Here is an 18,643-nt window from a genome sequence, read left to right as displayed (position 1 = left end):
TTACAAAGGGACACATGAAAATAATCTTTGATGCAGTGACCCAAACCCAAAGACAGAAAGCAAAAGAGCTGATGAGAGCTTTTTCCAACTCAAAAACAAGTAATCTAATCAATAAAAGCATAATAATTAAATGAAGGTTTCTTAAAAATAGTACTTGTAATAAAATCTTTATGATGAGCTGTATTTCATTTCGTGTTTTGGAACTCTCACTGGTTGGATCTCGATACAAGATATAATAAGTTAGAACATTCACATGGGATATTAGCAATCAGGATTCAGGAATAGTCCCTGAAAAAAGCTTGTCAAATTCATAAAAATTCACAACTGGGGGAGAAACAATTTCTACCAGAACAATAAATAAACTCCCTATTCGAAGGTTGAATGAGGGGTTCCAGGCCAAGATCCACTTACAATAATTTTTACACTTTCCCTCAATCCTCATGCACTTCCTTTCTTCATCCTCACATACCTTAGTTAATTTGAATTTAACACAAAATTTCACATTAGTTTACAGTAATAAATAATACTAAGTGAGACAGTACTACAAAAAGGCCTAAATCATTGCTTCATCACTAACCCTGCAGCCACATTTCAATGCTTCAAATAACTAGCAGTTGGATTCCTGTTGTGGATCCAAAATACATTTAATTTCCACATTTCCAGAGTCCTGCATGTGAATGTAGATTTGATTTCATATCATCATTTTGAACAAGGAAAATAGTCATGAAAAAACTGTCAAAATTACTCAATGTGCCAAGATTCTACTTGGATTGGGATTTGAGAATGTGCCACTGTTTTTTCTCTTTGTCACTCTTTTCATCCATTTTATTGTTTTTCCTTTGTTATCTAAAAATACTAGTGAAATTCTGGTGACAGACAACCTTACCAGCTTTTACTATTACTCTGTTGTTGTTAAAGTTGGATACAACCCATATTTCTCTTTGGTCCTCCATTTTATCAAATGGAAGAAAAGCACATGTACAAGTATGTTTTTACATGTAAAAATCTACTCAATGTCCCAAACACAACACGCAAAATTTAAACGAATGAGGGAGTTGTCACTCTCTCTTTCCAAAAATTTCAACGCACTTTATGCTCTGTGTTCCAATACATGAATCGCATCGTTTTACAAATTGGTAGAAGAGTCTCACAGGAAAGCAACAAAAGGCATTGCATGCCTCTGGACTCTAATCTGGTACTGGCACACTTCTTTTGGAGCAGGAATTCAATTCCAATGTCCAAAAGCACATTAGGACGTCAAATAATATCGTATTTTTTATTTGTTCTTTTGCATTTATTCTTTTTTGGTATTTAAAGAAACAATCCTAAGGATCACATGAAAGAAATGGAAATGAAAAAACAGTTCCCAATGTAATTTACTGCTCTAGCAGGACAATTCTATCCCTTTTTTTTTGAACGAAAAGTGGTGTTATAGTTGCAATACTCTTATATAATGTAATAACGGAGGTTGAGACTTGGCAGAGAGTGACCCCGTTGGGTTTTGTCTTCAAAGATTCTCAAAAATCCTTCCCTTCCAGCTATGCCAAATAGAAGAGGGTAAATGAAAATGTCAGTACGCCAGTTCCTAATTCTATTAAACTGTGGGAATCGATTGCTTTAGGTGTTTGTTTAACTTGGAGACGAGTGTAGGGTTTCGGTTCCCACCCTGACACGTTGCTTTCTTTCTTTGCTTTTCTTTTAGTCCTCCTGCCACTTCCTTTCCTTCTTTACAGGCTCGATCCCCTAGAAATGATGCAGCTGAGAGGACATTAAAAAATATATAAAGTGCGGGTCGGGGTGGGTTAGTGCAAGCAGGTGAGAGTGAGACAGAAATCAATGGATGATAGGGAAAAGAGATGGTGGATATAGACATATAGTGGTGGTTGTGTTGGTCTCCAGCCCACCCCAGAAAAGTACACATATAACTGAAACCTTGAAACTGAGCAAATGGTGGTGTAGCCAATATAGTCACCACTTTTATGTTATGTTATACGTTGTAGTAATGGTAATATTGTATCCTACTCACAGCAATCATGTCGAATTTGTTTTCTCCTTTTTTTTTCTTATTTCGTGTCAGGTTTCCTGAAAACAAAAACATATGCTTCAATGTTCAATCTTAATTGTTCATTTTCACCGGCGTGGTCAAAGTCAGACAAGCCCATACCAATATCAGAAATCAAAAAGTATGGCTCGCTTTTTCCTATGTTCCAAATCATACACAATAGTAAGCAAAGCCTACCCTTTATTGGGACTCATGAACCCATTAGCTTGCACCCTTGACCCCATGCATCACTAGACTCAACTGTAATGTGTAAGGCCAGCTGATGGGACCAGAGGATCACAAGATTGATGGCTCTTAACAGAAAGAATGTTTTCCATCATCTTCCTTGAGTGTGCAGCAAATTATTGTGCTCCATCTGTACCGTGAAACCCCCATAATGGGGCAGCAAGGAGAAAGGGTCCACATGGATTTTCTTCATCCAGCTGTGTAGTGGACCTCCCTGTTCTCTCGGGTCAACCCATTGGCCAGAAGATGGTCTGAGTCTAATCATCATGCCTTGTCCCGTGATTATCATGCTTTCGTCCGACGATCATGATTCACGGGATAGCTAGCACAAGCATTTGATTATTGATTGATGCTAATTTCCAACTCCGAAGTCCAAAGAGGTGGAAACGGTTTTTTTGTTGCAAGCATTGTCCTCCATTGCCCAAGATCGGCAGCTCCTCAATTGGATCATCACTCTCCATTTTTTAGAATTGCTAATGACAACAACAAACCTTGTTCCCAGTCAACCAAGTTACAATCAAGCATATGAAGTCCTACAAAGAAGTATTCATAGTAGTGTTTGATTTGATCATGCTACTTGCATTGATCAATCCACATTACAAATCCAGCAGTAAACAATGTTCTCAAGTAACAATCTGCAAAAAACACAAAACCAAGGCATATCGCACGCCAAAGACATAGCAATAGCATACAGCCCTTTTTACTTTGCTTATTATCGGGGCAAATGGCAATTACCTACAGCTCTCAATCATTGCAAACTCTGTTTACATCGACGGTTTATTTCTAAGATCCTTCAAAAGCTATGGCACATGCTATTCTTGACTAGAGGGATTTCATATTCTTGTTTCAACAATGCGTGATTTGGCCACTCCAAAGTCAAGTCTATTTGTCTTCTAAAACAACCCACATTCATGCAAACAAATATTCAGAGTCCGCCAACTGAGTTATCTACCGTATTGACTAATAATATTAACAACTGGACAAGCAGACCCTTTGAGCTTGACTGATTTGACTGGCATAAGTCCAGTTTCAGGCCTTCAACCACTAAAGATTGGTGGTTCTGGCATCATCACCAGTAAGAAGAAGTTCAAAATTTTAAATTACTACTATTAAATGAATACCCTTTGTTACCATCTGATGTAACCCATCAAAGAAAACAATCACTAGATCATAACAAATTTACCATTCTTCAACCTCCAAATACGGAGAAGTGGGTACTAGTTGATGCATTCTCACCAGCGTAAAACCTGGCAGGACAATTGAAGCAATTCCTTGATAGGCTATGATTAATAACGTATGTTGACTGCGATTATGGCATTTTGAATATCAGCTATAACAGTGGGTACAAGTGTGTAATTCTCATGCATGTTCACACTCCATGTACTCTAGGTGTTTAAAACTAAGATACCAGAAAGTTCTCGGAGAGAAATTAAACCATTCTGTTGTCTAACAAACCCTTGAGACAAGTTCCCTACTTTCAATAAAGTGCTTTGAAAATCCTAGTAACTTTATATAAAAGCCCGGACCTAAGGATCTCAAGAAAAGCTTTCCACAACATAAACAAACATACAAAAAGCCAACCGCCAAGAAGATTAATGCAAGTCAACAAAGTGAGGTTCAATTCAATCATTTTCTTCGTCCTCATTTATAACAAACATGAAGTGCCAGTCAAGAATCATCTGCTACATTGACAATTATAGAACAAGGCTATATAGGTCACTGACACAAATTGACAATCTCCCTACCAAAACGAAATATTTAAACATCTCCAGTAAAACTAAAATCATAGTTGAACATAGATAGTAACATTAAGTTTTCACATTTTACACGCTACCACATTTAAAATGTTCTCCCATAAATCTTTCTACATAGGATGGGTGCTTATCTCGAACGTATGCTCGAAGACAACTTTTGGTATGAAAAATCCATCATCCACCATTAGTTCTAACAACAAAGAGACACCTTGAGTGTCTTAATTGAGGATGTCGATCAACCTTCAAAGGAGATTAAGCACATAATTAGTTTGTTCTAAAAAGCAAATACAAATTTATGCCAAAGACATCTATAGAATATATAATGATCTACATATGGAAGGTAACACTGTGCTAGCTCAGATGCATCCAACCACAATAGCTACTAAACAGTGAAACTGCATTCACTTTCATCAGTAAGAAAAGCCAAATTAGCAGGCATATTAAAAAAAGGAAAAAAGCAGATTCTATGTCACAACTAGTGATGGCAACAGGTCGGGTCGGGGCGGGTTTTTGCTCGCTCCGAACCCGACCCGACTTTAAACATATAAAACTCGTACTCGTACCCATATCCAACCCGTCAAATTTTTTTTATTTTTTAATACCCGAACCCAACGCCTACCCCGACCCGACATTGTATAAAATCAAATCCGACCCAATCCGACTCGAAATTAATAAAATATTATTTTAAATATAAATATAAAATTAAATATATAAAATTAAATATAAAATTAAATAATTAATTAAAAAAATAATTTTTTTATCGATCCGAACCCGAAATTTTTTTATGCTACCCGACCTGATACCCGATTTTCAAAAAAAAAAAAAAAACGACCCTAAGGTGTCGGGTTGGGTCGAAACCCATCGGTTTCGGGTATTTTTGCCTTCCCTAGTCACAACGGAAATAATGGCATCATCAGTCCAAAAGTACCATCTGTTAATATATGTGCCAACAATTGCATACAAACACAAACAGAGACATACATACATGCACCTTTAGGAAGAAATTAACACCACAAGAACCAAGAAAAGAGGAAATTGAAATTTTGTGAAATGAAAATTTAGATGAGCAAAATTCCAAATCTTGAGATAAAGAATTAGACTAAGTAAATAATATAAAGTGTTAAGAAAAAATTCAGAACAAGCACACAAAGATGATTCAACTGAGACCAAAGGACACCCATTCAAGCTGAAAAGATTTGGGGTGTTAGTCAAATTTCTAAGAGCAGGAAAAGCTTGAGCAACCTAATTTGTATGGTGTTAGTCAAATGGGTATTTTTTAGACAGGTGAGTGAGACGAGCAACCTAACTAGTATGTGTTACTAAAGCCACTCAAAAGGCTACCTAGATTAGCCCAGCCTTAACAAAGGCTGCTGATTCAACTGAGACCAAAGGACACCCATTCAAGCTGAAAAGATTGGGGTGTTAGTCAAATTTCTAAGAGCAGGAAAAGCTTGAGCAACCGAATTTGTGTGGTGTTAGTCAAATGGGTATTTTTTAGACGGGTCAGTGTGACAAGAGCAACCTAACTAGTATATGTTACTAAAGCCACTCAAAAAGCTACCTAGATTAGCCCAGCCTTATTGAGCCCATTTTAAAGGACCATATCTGTAGGTTATAATTAGAAATAGAAAGATTTTTTTCACTATTCTGAAATTGCGTCATTAGGTAAAATTGAGAAAGAAGCATGTAATGTAATTAAACAGACAGAAATGGTGCATTATATAAATAAAGGCAGAGTGTTACTATGTGAAAAAAAAAATTCAGTCCTCTGCTTCTTAGTCTAGTGGCTAAAGAGATTTTATGAAGACATAGAGGTCTTGGTTTAGAGCCAAGATCTCCTTCCCTTTTCCCCTTATAAAAGCTATACCCTCCCCTGAACCAAAAAAATATATAAAGAAAAAAATCACATCCCAAAACCAAGTATTTACCTCAAGAATGCTGGCAAGCTTCTCTGCATTGGAAGAACAATAAACAAAACCACCATTGCATATGCTTCTATAAATGTGCATAATTTTTGAGACATTATTTCTTTAGTTTTAGCTATAACATTTTTTAACAAGAAATATATCTTTTCCAGATTTGGTCAGGTAAAATTCATTCTACTTAGCATGTAACATTGTAACTAGAAACTCTAATCAGGATCCTAAGGTCTATGATCATCTAGGCATAAACAAATATTTGTACAACCGTACTTAAACTCTCCACAAGTTGCCACCTTTCTTTGCGGACAACCAAAAGAAGCAAAAAAATCTGTTGGACTTCTTGCTTGGGGCTGAGTTATGTATTAAGCAGTCACAAGATAAATGCCAAAGGAAAGAATGCCATGTTGCCATGCATGCAAAAGTGTGAGAATAATACATGATGCATGCATTCACCACTCAACTGAGCAAGAAGGCCAAAAAGACATATTTCTTAAACAAAATGCGAGGGAACTGGAAATCATATCAGTAGGAAGCAAGGGGTAAAACATAACAAATTCATAGCAAATGAAACTCAGGCCCAAAACACAGTGTAAAAGTTTTTATCACAAAAGATTAAACAATTTCTAACAGTAATTGGAGAAAAAAAAAAAAAAAGCAACAGCACCGCAACTATGCAATCTTGATCATGCAAAAGTACAAACGTGAGTTTTCATTCCTCATATCAGCAACGGACTTATACTTTCAAAATTCCATGCTAACAAAAACCATTAAACTTAAAACATAATACATTCTCTTCTCTAGACCAATACTGTGGAGACCCGCACCCAACTTACGAGATATTGTTCGCTTTAACTCGAAGGTCTCACAATTTGATCCCATAAAAAAGTGCCTCACAAGTTTGGATTCAAGTCTCAACTTATATATCATGGTAGATCCTTGGAACATCCCAATGTGGAATTAGGATGTCACAAATACATGAAATCCTAAAGTAATAAACAGAGACAATAAACTTAATCAACAATTTGCCTTGTTAAAAAAAAAAGCAACATAACAAAGATAATTTCAATTATCACGATCAAGAATCTGATAATACGAATATGTCATGACGTGACATTTGTTAGAAATTCAAGTTAACACTGGCAAGGATATGGGACTACACAACACTTTTAGGACTTTAGAAATTCAAGTAGCTTTTATTACTTGCTATTTTGTTTGAGCTAAAATGCAACACTAATTCAAACATTGTTCCGCATTGAAATGGAATCATATTAGAAAATATTCAAATGTTTGATCTAATTATAAAAAATATTACTATGTAAATAAATAGTAAAAGGACTAGAGCTAACAAACTGACATTTCGGAGTGAAGAATCTCTTTAGTGAGCGACATGATAGGCTCGATGCGTCGAAGAATCTCTTCCTCCTTATCCTTCCATCTCCTGTAATCAGGATCATCCCACCTAAGGTACTTCGGTGGGTCCCTCACGCTCAGCACCGCACTACTCTTCTCAGCAGAGGATACCTCCTCTTTGTGGCCAGCCGACTCTGCGAGGAAGCAACAAGGACGCCGCGCAGCCCATAGGAGTCCGTCGGCGATACGCTTGTACAGTAGCGGCGAAGGCGGATGGAAACCGAATTTGGTGATTTCATAACCATTTGTCCGGATTTTTATATTTTATTTCTAAGAATGATTTTGGGGAAAAAAGAAGAGAAAAGAGATTAATATGACCCGGATTGTCGTTTTATTGGAAGGAAGCGAGTGGAAGCGGCGCCGTTTTAAAGATCTGGGCCAGATGCTACCGACTTAACAGTGTGCTGATGACGGAGGAGTGGCAGCGGGCAGGCTTGATTTTCACCTGTTCGAATTTTTTTTTATTTTGGACTTTTGATTGTTGGGCTGGGCCATGGATCCGCTTTAGCTTGGTCATGGTCCCTTCCTAATTGCCGAATGAACAAAAATGGAAATCTAGTAATCTATCAATCTATTCTATAATTATTCATATTCAGCTATTGATAAAAGAATATAATATTTGTACTTCGACGAATTTAAACAAGTAATATTACATGCTTTTGAAAATTCTTTAAATCTTATCAAATTATAAATAAAATTTTTTACAAGAAGTTGAATTAAGATCATTCATTATTGAAATTAAAATTTTAATATTTTATTAATAGATGTAAAATTAATTTTTTTATTTATTTATATACAAAAATTATCCCATTACAAACATAAATTAGTATAAAATAATCTATCCGTTTTACATGAATAAAGGAATTGTAATAAAAAAATGGAAATATTATGTTACAAGACATTACGAGGCATCATTGTCATCAATAATTCAAGTATTAATGAGCTATTATTAGAAGGGAAGAACATGCATATGTTTCGTGTATTCAACCACATCTAAAGCTCTGTAGAAACTAACGTTATTCAAGCTTGTGTTTGATCGGATTAAACGACAATTTTTTTTTTTTGGCCAAAAGAAATTCTTAATCTTTAATTGTGAACAATTCAATGTCAAATTGTCAACAAACTCATCGGGAATAATTAATTAATTAATTAATTTATAATTTAATTCATAAAATATAAAAGATGCCGTAATTTATGAATAAAAAATAATTATAAATATTAAAATTTAAATATTTAATTTATTGAATTTCATATTTTAAAAAATTATTCTATAAATTAATTAAATTAAAATTTGAATTCTTCAATCAGTGAAGTAAATGCAATGAAAAGGTTTTCATCTGGAGGCCAAATCCCATTGGTGCGTTGGAAAGTCTTCCCATCTTATCGGCACTTAATTGATACAAATTGTTTATAATTACAATAAGTTTTTCTTTGGAAGAATAAATCATAGAAAGTTGAATCTCGTGTTAACGAAAAAATACCAAGTCATATGCTTGGATTTTTTAATTGTAAAACCAATCCATTTGTTGATTAAAAATAAGATGAACGGACCGAGTGATGTTTCCAACCATAATGTTCATATGACTATTTAAATAATTGAAACATTGCATGTTGACTGTTTCTTGAATTAATTGTAATGTGATTGAAGTTAATGTTTAGAAATTATCAATTCAACAAAATTGATGAATATATTATTATTTTTAATTAGATAAATAGTAGAATAAAATATTTAAAAATATATTTGAAAATAGAAAAAGACTTTAGCATTCTTTTTTTGAGAAATTGGATATCTTTCTGGTTGACATCACTAAACTACCTTATACAATGACCCATTTTTTATAACAATAAAATATTTTAAATTATCATCATTTATTGATTCGAATAACAAAAAATTAAATTCTCTTTAAAAATATCTTAATTTTAAATCTTATGAATGAAAAAAAATTTGAAAGAATTTATATTTTTATAAAATTTGATTCGATTTAATTTTAAATTAATCGAAATTTAAAATAATTATTAAATATAAAAAAATATCAAACTAAAAAAAATATTTTGGATTGTGTAAATACCTGCACCATGGGTAAGATTCAAGCACTGAACCTCATTTTAAGTAAATATTGTAATTTAAAAAACAAGATAAAAAAAATAAAATTTATTTTATAATAAAAAATTATATATAAATTTATCAAAAAAAAAAAATCCAAATCTTAGAATGTGCATATAAACTTATAATTCAGGAATTCATTAATTTCACATCACAAACAATTATAAACCTTCACTGACACTCATCAGATGACACACAGAGACATGTGCAAAAGGCCGGACAGAAAAACTGGAGTACTAAAGATCCCCTGTACCCAATTTCACTTCCCCCGGTTTAGGGATCACCTTAATATGATTTTTTTCAGTTTGAATTTGACTCCATCAGAGCGAATCAGGGGTGGGCTCATGAAAAGCATTATGATAGTAGCAACGGCGGATAAAAACTTTCAAAGTGGAGAAACACTATTTTGTTCAAAAAAGAGAGGCGAAAGCAAACAAAATTTGAGAAAAGCCAAATGAAATCCAATTTTGAAGTCCGTCGCTCTGCAAATTTCCAAGAAGAGAAAAAAACAGAAGAAGAGCCTGAAAAGATGCTCCTGGGTTAAACCGATTTGCCCACGATAGTAACTCAAGTGGCTTTTTTTTTTTTTTTTTAGGTTTAGTTAGTTGTCGTGGATGGGCCAATTAATTTCGACGGCTAAACTTACGAGCCGTCGAGATTGTAACCATAGCCAACGGTCGAAATCGAAATCAACGGCTCTGATCTGTCCGATGCAAGCTGAGGAAGCGGAAGAGCTTGACCGAAGTAGCATATATGGATTATCGGATTTCATTTCGGATCTACCCGACGAGTGTTTAGCTTGCATTTTTCAGTCTCTTTGTCCCAGTGACCGAAAACGTTGTTCTCTCGTTTGCCGGCGGTGGTTGAGGATTGAAGGACAGAGCCGTCACCGACTCTCCCTCAATGCCCAATCAGATCTGCACCCTCTGATTCCTTCCATCTTCTCTCGCTTCGATGCTGTCACTAAGCTGGCTCTGAAATGTGACCGTAAATCTGTTAGCATCGGCGACGAAGCGCTTGTTCAAATCTCGGAGCGTTGCCGGAACTTGACTCGCCTTAAGCTTCGAGCTTGCCGTGACTTGACCGATGCAGGCATGTCGGCGTTCGCTAAAAACTGTAGGGGTCTAAAGAAGCTGTCGTGTGGATCTTGCACTTTCGGAGCTAAAGGCATGAACGCCGTGCTCGACAACTGTCCAGCTCTCGAGGAACTCTCCGTGAAACGACTTCGGGGCATCACCGACGGAGCTGCACCTGAGCCTATAGGTCCGGGGGTGGCAGCGGCGGCGTTGAAAACGATTTGCTTAAAAGAGCTTTACAATGGACAGTGCTTTGGTCCGCTTATTATTGGTGCAAAGAATCTAAAATCTTTAAAGCTTTTTAGATGCTCTGGTGATTGGGATAAGCTTTTCCCTCTTATAGCGGATCGGGTCACGGGTATGGTAGAGATCCATATGGAGCGGATCCAAGTCAGTGATATCGGTCTTGTGGCGATATCCAACTGTTTAAACCTAGAAATTCTTCACCTTGTTAAGACTCCCGAGTGTACCAACGCCGGACTCGGAGCTGTTGCAGAGAAATGTAAATTGTTAAGGAAGCTTCACATCGATGGATGGAAAGCGAATCGCATAGGTGATCAAGGATTAATCGCTGTTGCAAAATCTTGCCCTAATTTACAAGAATTAGTTCTTATTGGTGTTAATCCGACGAAACTGAGTTTGGAAATCTTAGCTTCAAATTGTCTAAATTTGGAACGCTTAGCTTTATGCGGTAGTGATACTGTTGGTGATGCGGAGATTTCTTGTATTGCTGTGAAATGTATAGCTTTAAAGAAGCTTTGTATTAAGAGCTGCCCTGTCTCAGATCATGGAATGGAAGCGCTTGCTAGTGGTTGCCCTAATTTGGTTAAAGTGAAGGTGAAGAAATGTAGAGGAGTAACTCCAGAGGGTGCACATTGTTTAAGAGCGAATAGAGGATCGCTTGCGGTTAATTTGGATACAGGGGAACATTTGGATGCGAGTGTCAGTGATGGTGGTGCACAAGATAATGGAGTTGAATTTCCTCTGGTGGTGGCTGGTCAAATTGGAGCTCCTAGCATTGGTTCGAGCAGCACAGGTCGGTCAACATCGTATAAGTTGTTGGGGCTTTTGAGTGGGAGGAGCTTAGTGGCTTGCACTTTGCGGAGGTTGGCAAGCAGTAATGGCAGTTCTCGGAGTTAATTTGGATTGGAGAAGGCCAAGAAAAAAGGGGAAAAAAAAAACTACTCTTTGTCTTGATCTGTTTACATTATTTTGTATTGTAGCATCGGATGCCGTTGTTTGTGTATTTAATTCAATGCTGTGTGCCGCTGATTGCCTTTTGAATTGAAACTTCATCTTCAAAAGTGATAATTCCTTTTTTACTTTCCTATAGTTCTGTTGAGTCGTAGTTTCTTATTTACCAAGCTCTCTCTATATATTTTTTTTGTATGTTACAAATATATTTTCCTGGATGGAATTGAAAGAGCAGCAACCTCGTACATTAGTTAGATCTGTCTATTATTTGGCTTCGGCTTCTGCTTCTTTTGATGCCTATTGAGTTTGATACATATGTCCATTAGATAGGAGGTGTGTTTGTATTGAAAGTACTTGACTGTTCGATTTTCAGCATCAAATCGTTGAATGTCGATAAAATATTAATAGAAGTTTTCTGTTTTATAGTCAGTTTATATATATATATATATATATATATATATATATATTGAATGCAATTATTCTATTGCCTTTTTCTGAATTGTTTCCAATATGATCAAAGGTATAGGTCAGGAGTCAGAACTTAGAACCAAGTTAGACTTAGAACCAATTGTTTCAAACAAATAAATTTGACGATGGAATCTAGATTCAAAAACATTTAAATGTTAGTTGGATTGTGGAACTAATGGTCAGCCGTAATTTGTTGCTCTGGGCTGGAATATGTCACATTAGCATTGCTCATTGAGCAGCTTGTGAATCTTTAAATGGTTAATTCATCCATCTTTCTCATTTACTTGCACTTCCTTTATCAATCCTAGCATGCATGCAGGGAATCTATATTTTGTTTTCATTGATGGAGAACACACAAGCCTGAAATATTTGACATTTTCTGGTTTTAACTGCGCTTGTATAAATCTAGTCTGGATATATTGCAATGATTATCACCTTGTTTGGGTTATATTTTATCTTGTCATCTCACATGAGGTACAGCGAAAAAACACATCAAGGTCAATGTAAAAAATGCAATTAGGTATATTATTCAGATGCCATCAGCAAAAAGTTCCAATTTTATCAGGTGGGAGGGCTATGATTTTGGGGCCAACTGCTTGGATGATCACCCCTCAACTGAGTCAGATTTTATGAGGTCTGTAGCTCTTCACATGATGCTCCTTTAGTTGTCTTGGTGCTCTCCACATCCGAAAGTGAGGTACATTTAACTTTCATCCATTTGTTTTACTTAGTTATTACTAATACATAATATTGCTAAATTAGTATGTCACTTTAACTTTTCCCCCATAACTTGCTTGCTTTTTGAAGTTTTTTAATATTCCCAAGAAAGTCGGTTTTCTCCAAGGTATAGTAACATTGTTCTTTAGGCTGCAGCATGGTATAAGGGAATAAAACTATATATTCAATTGCAAACTAATTTCCTATCATGAATCTTTGACTGCATGTCTGCATACATATGTACATGTTACATACACATTTAGTTAAACATGTAATATATTGCTTGCGAATGTTGATGTCTATAGAAAAATGGTGGCATGATTGAGTTTTGATTTTGTTCTGAATTTCCACTGTTGACCTATCCATAAACAGAGATTGGGTTGGAATTTCTGGAACGAATGGAGATTTCTCTTGTGCATTTTAAAGCATCCCTGACTCGATGTTTCCTTTTGTTGTCTCTAAGATAATGATTGTTAACAGTTATGATGATCGTTTGGTTCCTGGGAAAGGCATGTCCTGGATTTGAGAACTGGGTGTTTAAAAAGAAAGTACCCCACAAATTTAATTAAAAACTTGGCTGTCAGGACTGAGGACCAGTTTTGATTGGAGCCCGCTGCTCCTTGTGCCGAAAAGTCTCATGTCATTGACATCTCTCACATTCCTGCCTAGAAAATTAATTCGAAACTGCCCTAAAAAATGCTGGAGACCGGAGACTTTTGCTTTTGAAAGCAATTGGTCCATCACAATGGTAAAACTTTCACATTTGCAATGCGTGAGTGTTAATTTTTTCCAAGCTTGACATTAGGATATTTTCATGTTTCGGTTGAATGATAACGATATCTAGAAATAGAATAGTTCAATTTGATGGAAATTTTGACGCCAGTGGCCACCCAACCTAACATTTCCAAAAAGCATTATCTAATCACAGAATTCACGCTTTCTTCTACCATTGCCTGCCTTCCACGCTTTCTGATATCTTTACAGCTTATGCTATATCCCACTTGGATTGGTGGCAACCGTTTTCTTTCTAATGAATTATGTACCCCTTTTACTTTTTAACTTTTCTTAGCATTCTCCTATGGCAAATGGCAATGCTTTCTTTCCCTCCGAACCCACTCTTGGTTTTTGCTTTCTTCATGACATGACATGGGAAAATTCATGGAGGCTACCTCTTGCAACCTAAAAAGATTAAAAAAAAAAAAGAAAGCATTGTTTGATGCATATTATCTAGCTAGGCTGGAGAGCACAGACCAAAAGTATACGGACCGCTGTGAACCATCGCCATCTGTGTTAGAATCCTAAAAAGATGAAATATCATGACAAAACCACTGTAGATTGCATGGTTGACCGGTAACTTATGATTGGACAGAAACCTTAGCTTGTGATCTTAGTTCTGTCATCCGAGGGTTACCATTCCCGTGATCCGACCCAGATTGATCGACAAGACCGGGAACACCAATGAAAATCTATGGGAAACTTCGGACAAAGTCTTCAATTCATCACAAAATTCAGAACTACATCTTGAAAGATTGTCTTCTTGTGGTCTATGCATTGACAACTACCTCGCTTAGCCTAAACGCCTCATTAACAGCAGCATGATTCATAAAGAGAAGCATATTAGAGATAAAGAATCTCATTTAAAAAAAAAAGCCCGGTAATTCATTACACTAAAATCTAAACTAGCATCATCTTTAAGACCAACAAATTTCCATAGCTGTAACGTGAGATCATTCTACTTTTCTTTCTTTTCCTTCTGGGCCTGGGCTTGAGGCTTCTGATATACAGTAATTTGACTCAGGATTGTGCCATTTGTCAGAACACCAAGTACAGAGCCCATAATACTTCGAAGGACTCAAGGACAGCAAACGCATAAACATATATTTACGATTATAAGCAACTTTAAAAAATTTTTGGAAGACGAAAGTAAATATAATAGAAAAAGGATACCACTTGTTTTTGCTTTTTCCTGGATCTTGGTAAATACTTTCATTGCAAGAGAAAACTATCAAATGAACTTAGCTTCTACCTTATCATCGGCATAGAACAACACTTTCTCTATGGCTCTATAAACATATGATACTCCAATAGCTCCATTAATAATACGATCTTACCAAGGGAGCCACCAGAATTCATTAAGCATGTTAAGAAGCTGCGCACCCCAGTACTTTTATTCTACTAAAAAAAATAACTGTTCATTATCAACATTAGAGAATTAGCTAAAAGCAAATGTAGGATGTGATATAAATAAATAAGTCACAGGACTTGCAATAAGACAGTAAGCAGAACCAACAGAAGAACTCATTATCATTTTGTGGAACCTGACCCGGATTTAGTTATATACTAGTTAAATAAATTACCAATTTACTAGATAGAACTATTGAGTTATAGAAGTTTATTGAATCTACCAAAGAATGAAGCCTTTCTTTATTTTAATTGGTTGGATTATAAATAGGCTTTGGTCTCCTTTTATCAAAGGATGGTGCAACTGTGCAACAAACACTGGGTATTGATGATTTCCCACCATCCTACACACTATGTTTTCAACAAAACAGCAGTATATCACTCGCAGGCAAAAACATAGCTAGAAGCTAAGAGTTTTTACATGTTATATCAGCATTTAAGGATTATGAAATACCAGCCCCCTTCAGTTAGTACACTTTCGAGCAAATGTAAAAAAGGAATGACAATTTACAAGAATCAAACCCTTATACAGATTTACAAATGTTTGTAAAGTATATATCTGAGAAAGGTTTAGAAGTTTCTTCCCTTAATTGCCAATACTTGGCAATTTCAGAAACCAAAATGTTCGTTAATAAATTATATGGAATTCAAGTTATACTTACAGAAAAGTTCTTCCATATTAGGGGCACCCTGGCAAAAAAAATAATAATAATAATAATTGCATGCTGAGATGTCTGTAGCACGTTTTGTCCACATTAAAATAGTGTTAGCCATATAAGAGCTTCATAGTTGCAAAATTCAAGCTTCCAAACATTAGGACACGGATATCTTAGAAAATATTATCCCCAAAACCATAAGTTGATGAGAGAAAAAAGGTAAAAGAACATAGAGGAATGCAAGTAAGGCAGTATGTGCTCAACAATGTCTTCTAAATACAGTAGGGACAGTGAAAGTGGCTACTCACATATAGAGCTTCAAAAAGAATAGGATCAATTTGACAAGCTATGACCGTTGGTGCTATAGCACAATATCTGAAATGCCATCATGTTAAGGAAACATATATATGTTTTTCCTTCCTGCAGATCAAAGTAAAAAAGAAACTTCAAAAAGCAAAAAGAAAGAAAAGGAAAATATAATTGAGAAAGCAAGCAGGACACAGTAGCAGACTGATCCATGTTGACATGCCCACAGGTTGCGACAAGTAGTAAATTATAGCAACTAAGATTAGTGCTGTAAGAGAAGAAAAATCAGGTCAAACATTTAACGATGCAATATCTGTTCTCCAAAATATAAATAAAAATTGTATGAAGATGGAAAAATTAAACCAACCAAAAGATGACCAAGGTACTTGCTTCACGAAGATATGAATTTTGCATCATATTTCAGAGCTAGAAGGCTTAACCAGTTCTGGAGCCTATTCTGGTTGGTTTCAATTATCACATATGCATAGTATATTAATTTCTGAATTCTACTTCTAATATATCTACTAAACAAGCAACCACTCACGCATGCATACACATACAGACCCATGCATGTGTGCACATGAACCATATGACATAGAGCAGCAGAGGAAATGGGAAAGGAGCAAGGCAACACTGAACTGGTTCATGATTGCAAGATATTAATATGCATATTGCACAAAACAAATCATGTTTTCTTTAGCTTAAATTTGTACAAATTGGGTTAGTCCAAACTTCAGGTTTGGACTTTGGATCAGAATGCTTGTTCTTATCCTGCTTATGGTCCAGCCTACAAACAGTTTAGATCCTGATCCGATGCCTACTGCATAACAAGTCTGACTAAAACAATTTCCTCCAGCATGAAACAATGGCATATCAATAATCAAACATGGCTGACAGTCAAATAAACAAATATGCACTCTACTTCCAACATCTTTTTGGAGAGGTCAGCATGATTTCCTGAATTTCTTATACGACACAATTTAGAACTTCACAGTAACATGCAAAATCACAGAAAAAAAAATAAAAATAAAAATCCTGCTAGACTTACCTTGGAACAAAAGAAATGCCAATTCTCCATAAGCTGAAAAAGGTAGTCCTTTATGAAGGCAATGGTATAACCAACTACTTCAAACTCAAAGGCTACAAAACTAAGCCTCTAACACTTCTATGTTTCAAACTTTTAAATATCTGCAATGGTTACAACAATAATAATAGCATTATTACATAAAAGTCAATTAATGATCTCACTTATACATAAAAAAAACCACTGCTTTACTAGGAATCTAAACGATCCCAGTAATTTACCAATAAAGAACCTAGGAGTAAGACATTTAATTTCTAGGATCAGTGCGTTTATAATAAAAAAATGTATCTTGGAAATGAAACTAAAAAACCCAAAAGGCCAATTAAGTTGAATAAGGGCATGGTAAAGAAAGAAAATGGATTACCAGGTAATCCAATCATTTTCTTGTTTCTGCTGCTTCTTCGTTGCTCTGCTTTCTCTGCTCTCAGTTAATTCCATGGGTTTAACAAAGGTTTCGTTTTTTCCAAAAGCACCCAGATCGGGCCAAGACTAGACAAGGTGACAAAACCAGTAACACGGTTGCTTGGTGCAATTGCACAACGATAATCACCACGCCTAGGCCTAGTCTGTTTTTCAGGAAACTTGCTTTTTTTTTCACATGATTGGATGCTTCCTCTGTTTCTGAATGGGCCAATTTGACAGTCTCCAATTTCAGCACCCAAGCCCAAGTGTTTTATCATGTCACTTTGACCTGAAAAAATACTACTATTTCCTATAGCATCAATTTCTGTAAGCTTTCCTATTGATTACACCGAATTTATGCTTTTGCTTTATTATTATTATTATTATAAATTTATATACATGCATTGGTCCAATATAATTATTAAAAATGTTGATTCTTAAATTTTCTCACAATCCAAACATATATATTTTTTATTTAGTGACTTGGTCTTCCCTATGTTTTTAATCCAATTAACGTTCACAAGTGGAATATGAGAAATCAGTAAAAGGTCAAGACAAATTAGTGTCAGGTATTAGTTATAATGATATTTGAGAAAATGAATTTACTATTAATGCATTATTTTTTATTGGATTTTATAAAAATAATGTGTTAAATAAAATTTTTTAAATAGTATTTTTATATTAAAAAATTATAAATATTGATATTTAAAATTTAACTTTATTAAATATTTTATTTTTAAAATAATTATATGAATAAATAAAATTAAATATTATAATCTTTTAAAATAATATTTTATCTAACCATCAATCATAATTATAAGTACGCGGCCGCTTATTTATTTTCAAACACGGTAATAACAAATCCCTTAAATAATCAGAAAATCTTAGCGTATCAATTGTCCAACAGACTTTTTTTTTTTTCCCCAATCTTCCGTTTTGTCAACGTTGACTAGATTTGATTGCTATAACGCGATTTTAGTCAAATTTGATTTGGTTTCACAAATGCAGGCCAAAGTTTGAAAATAAAAAATTTCTTCATCAATCAATTAATTTCACCCTTAAAAGCTGTAATCTTGAAATAA

General features: G+C 35.1%; 1 long non-coding RNA gene and 1 pseudogene across 3 annotated transcripts; one reads left to right on the top strand and one right to left on the bottom strand.

Moving 5' to 3' along the window:
* The first annotated feature begins 9,630 nt into the window (after nucleotides 1-9,630).
* On the top strand, nucleotides 9,631-12,011 carry LOC111315446 (F-box protein At1g47056 pseudogene; annotated as a pseudogene). Its single transcript, XR_016330646.1, has one exon. The product of XR_016330646.1 is annotated as an F-box protein At1g47056 pseudogene (transcript).
* A 2,538-nt stretch (nucleotides 12,012-14,549) lies between these two features.
* On the bottom strand, nucleotides 14,550-17,832 carry LOC111315445 (uncharacterized). 2 transcript variants are annotated; one of them, XR_016330648.1, is made up of 5 exons: nucleotides 17,524-17,827; nucleotides 17,124-17,263; nucleotides 16,078-16,189; nucleotides 14,880-15,803; nucleotides 14,550-14,773 (listed from the first exon to the last, which is right to left on the bottom strand). It is a non-coding gene; the product is annotated as an uncharacterized LOC111315445 (long non-coding RNA). The 2 variants fall into 2 exon arrangements; XR_016330647.1 differs by having other exon boundaries at nucleotides 14,880-16,189; nucleotides 17,524-17,832.
* Nucleotides 17,833-18,643: the final 811 nt, after the last annotated feature.

This window comes from Durio zibethinus, chromosome 20, assembly GCF_047325235.1.
Source record: "Durio zibethinus cultivar Kanyao isolate XHJ-2024 chromosome 20, ASM4732523v1, whole genome shotgun sequence".
NCBI classification, from domain to species: domain Eukaryota; kingdom Viridiplantae; phylum Streptophyta; class Magnoliopsida; order Malvales; family Malvaceae; genus Durio; species Durio zibethinus.
This window is presented reverse-complemented; position numbering and strand designations above follow the sequence as displayed.